Source organism: Galeopterus variegatus, unplaced genomic scaffold (assembly GCF_000696425.1).
Source record: "Galeopterus variegatus unplaced genomic scaffold, G_variegatus-3.0.2 Scaffold2461, whole genome shotgun sequence".
Taxonomy (NCBI): Eukaryota; Metazoa; Chordata; class Mammalia; order Dermoptera; family Cynocephalidae; genus Galeopterus; species Galeopterus variegatus.
Window position 1 is genome coordinate 17,563 of NW_007728572.1, and position 7,315 is coordinate 24,877.

Consider the following 7,315-nt stretch of genomic DNA (forward strand, 5'->3'; position numbering starts at 1 on the left):
GTTCCTGCATTTTCAGCATGAGAGGCACAGTTATGATATAGTGTGTCAAAGTCATAGACAGAGAAGTTACCATCTGTAATTTTCACATCAAGGTAACTATAGTTGAGCTGAAAGAATGAATAAGCCCCCCTTCTCTCATTTATTTTGTGTCCCATCTTCTGCATCCTGATTTTTTTTAAAAAATTAAGACATGTCCTAAGCTAAAGCTGTTGAGACCTTGACAATTACTGGTGGAGGAGTATTTTCTGGTGTTAGAAAAGCAAAAAGATGCAGTTATCCCTTATGGAAAATTCCAAGAACCACTTTATAATATTTTGAGTTATACAGACCTGACTTCTGCATGACTGACATTTGTCAGTCAGTGGTTGGGAAATTTATGATCATCTTTATGCCTTGGTTTCTATACCTGTAAAGTGGAGGTGATAAAATCTACCTTGGATGACTACTGAAAGAATTAAATACAATATTATATTCAAAACCTCTTGGTCAATTGCGAATTACCAGTAAACATAAATTATTGTTAACTGAGAAAGTCAAAGTTTGATTTATGTCTTTATCATCTTTAAGAACCACATATTTCAGTTTTTACTGATGGGATAGAGATTATACTGAAAATAATGTAAATTTTGCTTAAAAGTTTTTGATATTATGAGGTTTTGGATACATTTTTGTGAATGGACATTTTCACTGTTCTGGAATGAAGAGAATTGGGTTGATTCTAATTCTGCTCCACTGTGTTTTCTAGAACTTGAAATAGGGAGAAAAATTGTATTGAGTAAACACACACACGCATATGTACACATGCACATGGGCACAAGTCCAACCTTCAACTTTATATAATTGTCCTATTTCTCTTAGACACAAAAGGCAGAAATCCAAAGGAAGCTGTGCATCTTGGTTGTAAAATAGGAACACATATAAATTCCATATGGTTGTTGTGAGACATTAAGTGGCTAGAACTTCGCAAATGGTCACATTATACACAAAGGAGAGTGCCTTGGAGACAGCCATGAGGTGTGAAGAATCATCAAGCACCTTGAGGTCAAAAGCCCTGAGTTCTAATCCAGCCTCTGCCTCTTTGCCTGGTCTCTCCTGCATGATCTAGGATCTACCTGTTGCAATCACAAGTTTCAGTCTCTTAGGGTATAAACTGATAAACCCACCTGCCTTACAGGGCTGTGGTGAGGAGGAAGTGAAATGATGGATATATGATTTTGCTCTGTTAACTAGCAGCATTTTCCACAAATGTATGGCAAAGATGCAGCATCTACTCTAATTACAAGAAAAGCAAAGGGGTCCTTGAAGCATCTGGGGAATTATTCCTCCCTCCACTGATGTTTTGAAGAGCTAACAGCAGGGCTTGGTCACCAAAAACACTAAGGTTGAGCTCATTACAAAAAGGTTGAGCTCATCACACCCAGTCTCCAGAGCACTGTATTTTGGAGTCTGATGATTCCAGAAGCACAATCAGCAACAAAGAAGAAACAGGCATTTGCTGCAAAGATGAGTTCCTTTGCAAGAGGAATCTAGCAATTCGGTTCATCCTGGGTGAAAATCAAACACCATTCTCTCCGTGAGTCTCAGCTGTGTCAATTCACACACACAGAAAGGGATTAATGAAGCAAATGTCTACTCTGAGTACTTGGCCATTCCTGACTTAAAAGAGGACAGGAGGGAAACAAGAGGAAGGATATAATCAGCCTCATTCCCCACTGGTAATTCACTTCCCTTTAATATTCGTGTGGGTAAAGTTCACTGCCAGCAAATGTGGACACCCGTTTTAATGGCATATTTTAGGAATAGCATGGGAATGCCCAGAAGCTTGTCAATACAAATGATGTGCTATGTTTGTTATGTATGCTAATTTCTGTCCATTCATGGAAAACTACCTTAAACTTCTTGCCTTTTGTTTCTGTTTCTGTGTCTACCTGACACTTGATACCTTTGTTTTGTAGAATAAACTCTTAAAAGACACAGACCACGTCTTCTACACCTCCTTATTATCCATATTTAGCACAGAAATGGACTGCAGTTCTAGCCACCACTCTTCATAAAAGACACTGGAAAACTTAAGCAGGCAAGGAAGGGCCTGGAAACTGTTATGTGAGGAATGAGTGAAAGAATAGAGGACTCTAAGCTAGGAGAATGGAATGGTCGGATCTGGGGTGGGGATGGCAGGGCAGCATGAGAACCGTCAGTACAAGTCCCTTGGGAGACCAAAGCTAGAACACAGTTACAGGAGGAAGGAGTCTTACTGAGACTGACCCTGAATCACAAATTACACACACCTGTAAATGCATGATTTAATTTAGTCCCCCTTCCCATATTGGTTGTTTTTCTTCCTGTAGAGATTTTTACCTGTGGTTTCAAATTTTGAGTCAGAAAATCTGCCTACTCTTGAACATCACTCCAAGAAATTTATGGTCCTGAGTGAGGTCATCTGTCTTACCGAAGCATCAAAATTTAAAACAAGAATGAAGCTTCATCTGGGCACATGATTTTTTTGTTTCATTTCTTTCTACTGAGAATCACTGACTTTTCCTCTGATGGGAGAAATTTCTTCTAGAACAGCATGATGGCATTTCTTTTTCCCTGAAGTCCCAACCTCAGAGCTGTCCAAAGAATAAAACATTCCAGATTCAGTCATTAGGGACTCCTCATTGGACAGCCAATGTTTTGGTACAAAGGAACCCAAACAGAAGCAGTAGGAGAGAAGATTCAGTTGCTAACAAGCTTCGTGCCAGGAGGGTAGTGGATAATCTGCTACTGCAGGATGTTAGGCTTCGAGAGGATTTTAGACATGAGGAGCCTGAGGCCCAAAGAAAAGTGACTTTCCCAAGGTGCTTCAGAGAGTGACACATCTGGGATGAGAGGTGACCCCCATGTAATATGGCAGCAGAGTGAGTTCAGGGGACTGGACTCTCCCATCAGACTTCAGAGACCACTTGACTTCACCATGAGTGGGAAACAAATTTGGACCCTGGTTTCTGTGGAGGAGCCAGAGTGGAACAAGAGGGTAAGGAGAAAGGAATTCCAAACATTCATCCACGCTCCATCTCTGTAGTCTCCAAAAGCCAATGTGTGAGCTAACAGTAGACCTATAAGACAGAGCAGGACAGAGCCCTCAGTGTCCCTTTGTCACCACCTATATTAGTCCGTTTTGTGTTGCTGTAACAGAATACCTGAGACTAGGTAATTTATAAGGAATAGAGGTTTATTTGGCTCACAATTCTGGGACAGCTGCATCTGGTGCAGGCCTCAGGCTGCTTCTACTCATGGTGGAAGGCTGCAGGCAGCCAGCAGGTACAAGCAGATCACATGGTGAGAGGAAGTGAGAAAGAGAGAGAGAGGAGGTGCCAGGGTCTTTTAAACAAACAGCTCNTCACAATTCTGGGACAGCTGCATCTGGTGCAGGCCTCAGGCTGCTTCTACTCATGGTGGAAGGCTGCAGGCAGCCAGCAGGTACAAGCAGATCACATGGTGAGAGGAAGTGAGAAAGAGAGAGAGAGGAGGTGCCAGGGTCTTTTAAACAAACAGCTCTCACAGGAACTAATAGAGCAAAAACTCATTCACGACCTGCCCCTCCGCCTCCCCCGGGAGAGGATTAATTCATTCATGAGGGATCTGCCCCATGATACAAACAGCTACCAACATCGCCACATTGGGGATCAGATTTCCACATGAGTTTTGGCAGGGACAACATGTTCAAACTCCATCACTTCCTCAATACAGTCACAGGACCAGGTCCCTAGCAGTTGCACAGCCCAGCCCTCACACATGGTAGGGTCTCAATAACCATTTGTTAATTGAGCAGATGAGAAATAAAGGGAAAAGTCATTTTTGCCCTCATTAACTTCTAGAATTCCAATCTGGAACTGAGAGAAAAATCTAAAGGGAAAAGAATCTCCACATATTAGGAAGCATAAACTAATCCTCTATAAAACAACCCCAGGATCTTCTGTGTGGCAAGCAAAATAGGCATGATCCCTGCCCTTGTGGCATTTACATTTTAATTTCTTGTACCCATTTCAGTAGAGGAAATTATTCTTAAGAAAACACATCAGTGTATTTCACACTGTTAAATTGAGGGACAAGTTTCATAACCTGGGTACCTAATAATGGGTAACACATTTCCTTTCTTGATTAGTACTTGGGAGATTTATGTTCTACTCCACAACTCCCTTGGGTAGGTTATGCCAGGTCTCTAACCTCAATGTCATCATCTGTAAAATGAACCGATTGGGATAGATGTCCTCTTAACTCCCAGGTGCAGAATGAATTCCAGAGACTCACCTGGGAAGAGGAAAGCAGGTTTGTGGTATTCACTTTAATCTGCGATGCCACCTTGTGGTTATCAATAAGGACCACAGCAAGGACAGGAAAGAGGCTGTTTTACATTGCAACCCAAGTCAGAAAATGCCCAGGAGGGATGTGAGCTAATCCTATCCCTCTCACTCCTCAAGCCTTGAGGCTGAATCCAATGAAGAAGATATAGGAGTTTTTTTTCAAGTCCACATCTCATAGCCCTTGGAAGCCTCACTCTGCTTAGAAACACCAAGAATGAACTCTCATAACACAGTTGGGGGTTTCCTGGAGGCTTGGAAAACGCATCCATCCCCACCCCAACACACTCACATGCCCTTCCTTAAGTCTGCTAGATGATGATAGATGGGGGAAGGCTGGGGCAAGACACTGGAGACAGACAGAAAGAAGACAAGCCAGTTTTCCAGGGCAAACTCTTCTCACTCCAGCTATGGGAAAAGGAAGTTGCTTTCAGGTGCTGGAAAGTCATAAGATTTTCAAGTTTCTGATTCTATTTTCTTCTTGTAATCCCCCCCCCCCTTTTTTTCTTGTGAATACATTACAAAAAGGTGTTGTCATATCTTGGGGTGCTCCTAAACCAGGTCCCTGACTTCAGGTAGCTGCCAGTCAGCTCTAAAGCCGTGTGCTTTAGTTCCAAACACCACACTGCCACGTAGAACTCACTGCATAAGGGCTCTCAATATGGTGAACTCTGTTGCATTTGCACTCTGCTGACAAAGAGACGATGCTTGCCGGGGGAGAGAGAACTAATTTGAGAAGATGTGGTCCTTAAACCATCAGGAACTCTTAAAATGCATTATTTTCGGATGGGCAGCAACATAGCAAAAGAAAACAACAACAATGAAGACAAAGCTTCAGTTAAGGAATCCTCATTCTATACTTGGCACTGAGCTAAACATTTAACATGCANATCTGCGATGCCACCTTGTGGTTATCAATAAGGACCACAGCAAGGACAGGAAAGAGGCTGTATTACATAGCAACCCAAGTCAGAAAATGCCCAGGAGGGATGCGAGCTAATCCTATCCCTCTCACTCCTCAAGCCTTGAGGCTGAATCCAATGAAGAAGATGCAGGAGTTTTTTTTCAAGTCCACATCTCATAGCCCTTGGAAGCCTCACTCTGCTTAGAAACACCAAGAGTGAACTCTCATAACACAGTTGGGGGTTTCCTGGAGGCTTGGAAAACACATCCATCCCCACCCCAACACATTCACATGCCCTTCCTTAAGTCTGCTAGATGATGATAGATGGGGGAAGGCTGGGGCAAGACACTGGAGACAGACAGAAAGAAGACAAGCCAGTTTTCCAGGGCAAACTCTTCTCACTCCAGCTATGGGAAAAGGAAGTTGCTTTCAGGTGCTGGAAAGTCATAAGATTTTCAAGCTTCTGATTCTCTCTATTTTCTTCTTGTAATCCCCCCCTTTTTTTCTTGTGAATACATTACAAAAAGGTATTGTCATATCTTGGGGTGCTCCTAAACCAGGTCCCTGACCTCAGGTAGCTACCAGTCAGCTCTAAAGCCGTGTGCTTTAGTTCCAAACACCACACTGCCACGTAGAACTCACTGCATAAGGGCTCTCAATATGGTGAACTCTGTTGCATTTGCACTCTGCTGGCAAAGAGACGATGCTTGCCGGGGGAGAGAGAACTAATTTGAGAAGATGTGGTCCTTAAACCATCAGGAACTCTTAAAATGCATTATTTTCAGATGGGCAGCAACATAGGAAAAGAAAACAACAACAATGAAGACAAAAGCTTCAGTTAAGGAATCCTCATTCTATACTTGGCACTGAGCTAAACATTTAACATGCATTGTTTAATTTATCCCCCTAGCAATGTTATGAACTAACTAGATTTATTATTTTAATTTTTAAAGTAGAAAAAGCCAAGCCTTACTAAGGAGAATGTGACTTGCTCCCAGTCTCTCAGCTAGGACATGGTGTCATCAGTATTAAAGAGCATGAGCAAGAGAATATAAAGACTTCTGCTCTGGTTCTCATTCTCTTATTATGAGAGCTTGTACCTGCACTCAACGTCTCCAACCTCTGGTTTCCTTAAATCTAGAGAGGAGATGATGCATTGTCAGACTACAGGTAAACACAGGGTCAGATCACACTGTGAAGTTCCCCCTAAATTGAGGACTACATTTTGTGATACATCAGTTGAGATTGAAGCCAAGACTTGCAAACCAGCAGCCTGTAAGGAAATTGAGTTGTTTAATTTGTTTTGTTTACTCTAAAATCTGTTAAAAATTTGAATTTGAAAGATTTGGGGCAGATATGACCCTTCATTTGATCCTTGCTCCCATCTGTCTATGCTGTTCTGTGCAGGTCAGTTGCCTGCCTGACCTCGGTGGACATGTGAGTCCGAGGCTCTTGGGATAAGTCAGTTCTAAGGTTTGGTATATTTATAATCAGGGCTCAAGCCATTGTAGAAGCTAACTTCACTGCTAACCTGCTGCTAGCTTATTTTTGTAAGGCATGGCCATTCCAAACTCTGTTGTCTTCTCTGGGTAGTTTATGAGCAACTCAGGCTAAAGTTATGTTAAATAATCTGAGATGGATTTTGGGCGACCTGAATCCTGCTCTAAGTTGTGTGTTTGGGAAAGCTTGTGAATCTTTCCGAACTCCAACTTCCCTATCCACAGGAGGTTTAGTGTAAGCCATTAAAACTTCTGCATCACTGAAAAACTGAATCTTCCATTCCTATTAGTTAAGCAGTAGTTTTCTACACTAGCTGCATACTAATGTTGTATTTTTAAATAACTAGGTCCCACATATAGGCATTTGATTGACTTGGACATCTGTATTTTTAAAAAAGCTCTCCAGGTAATTCTAATGTGAGGCCAAAGTTGAGAACCATTGTGCTAAAGGGTGAATTCTGAAACATATTACCTTTCTCATAAAGGACATAGAGAGGTTAAAAACAACAAAAAAAAAAAAAAAAAAAAAAAAAAAAAAAAAGAAAAAAAAAAAAAAAAAACCAAAAAAA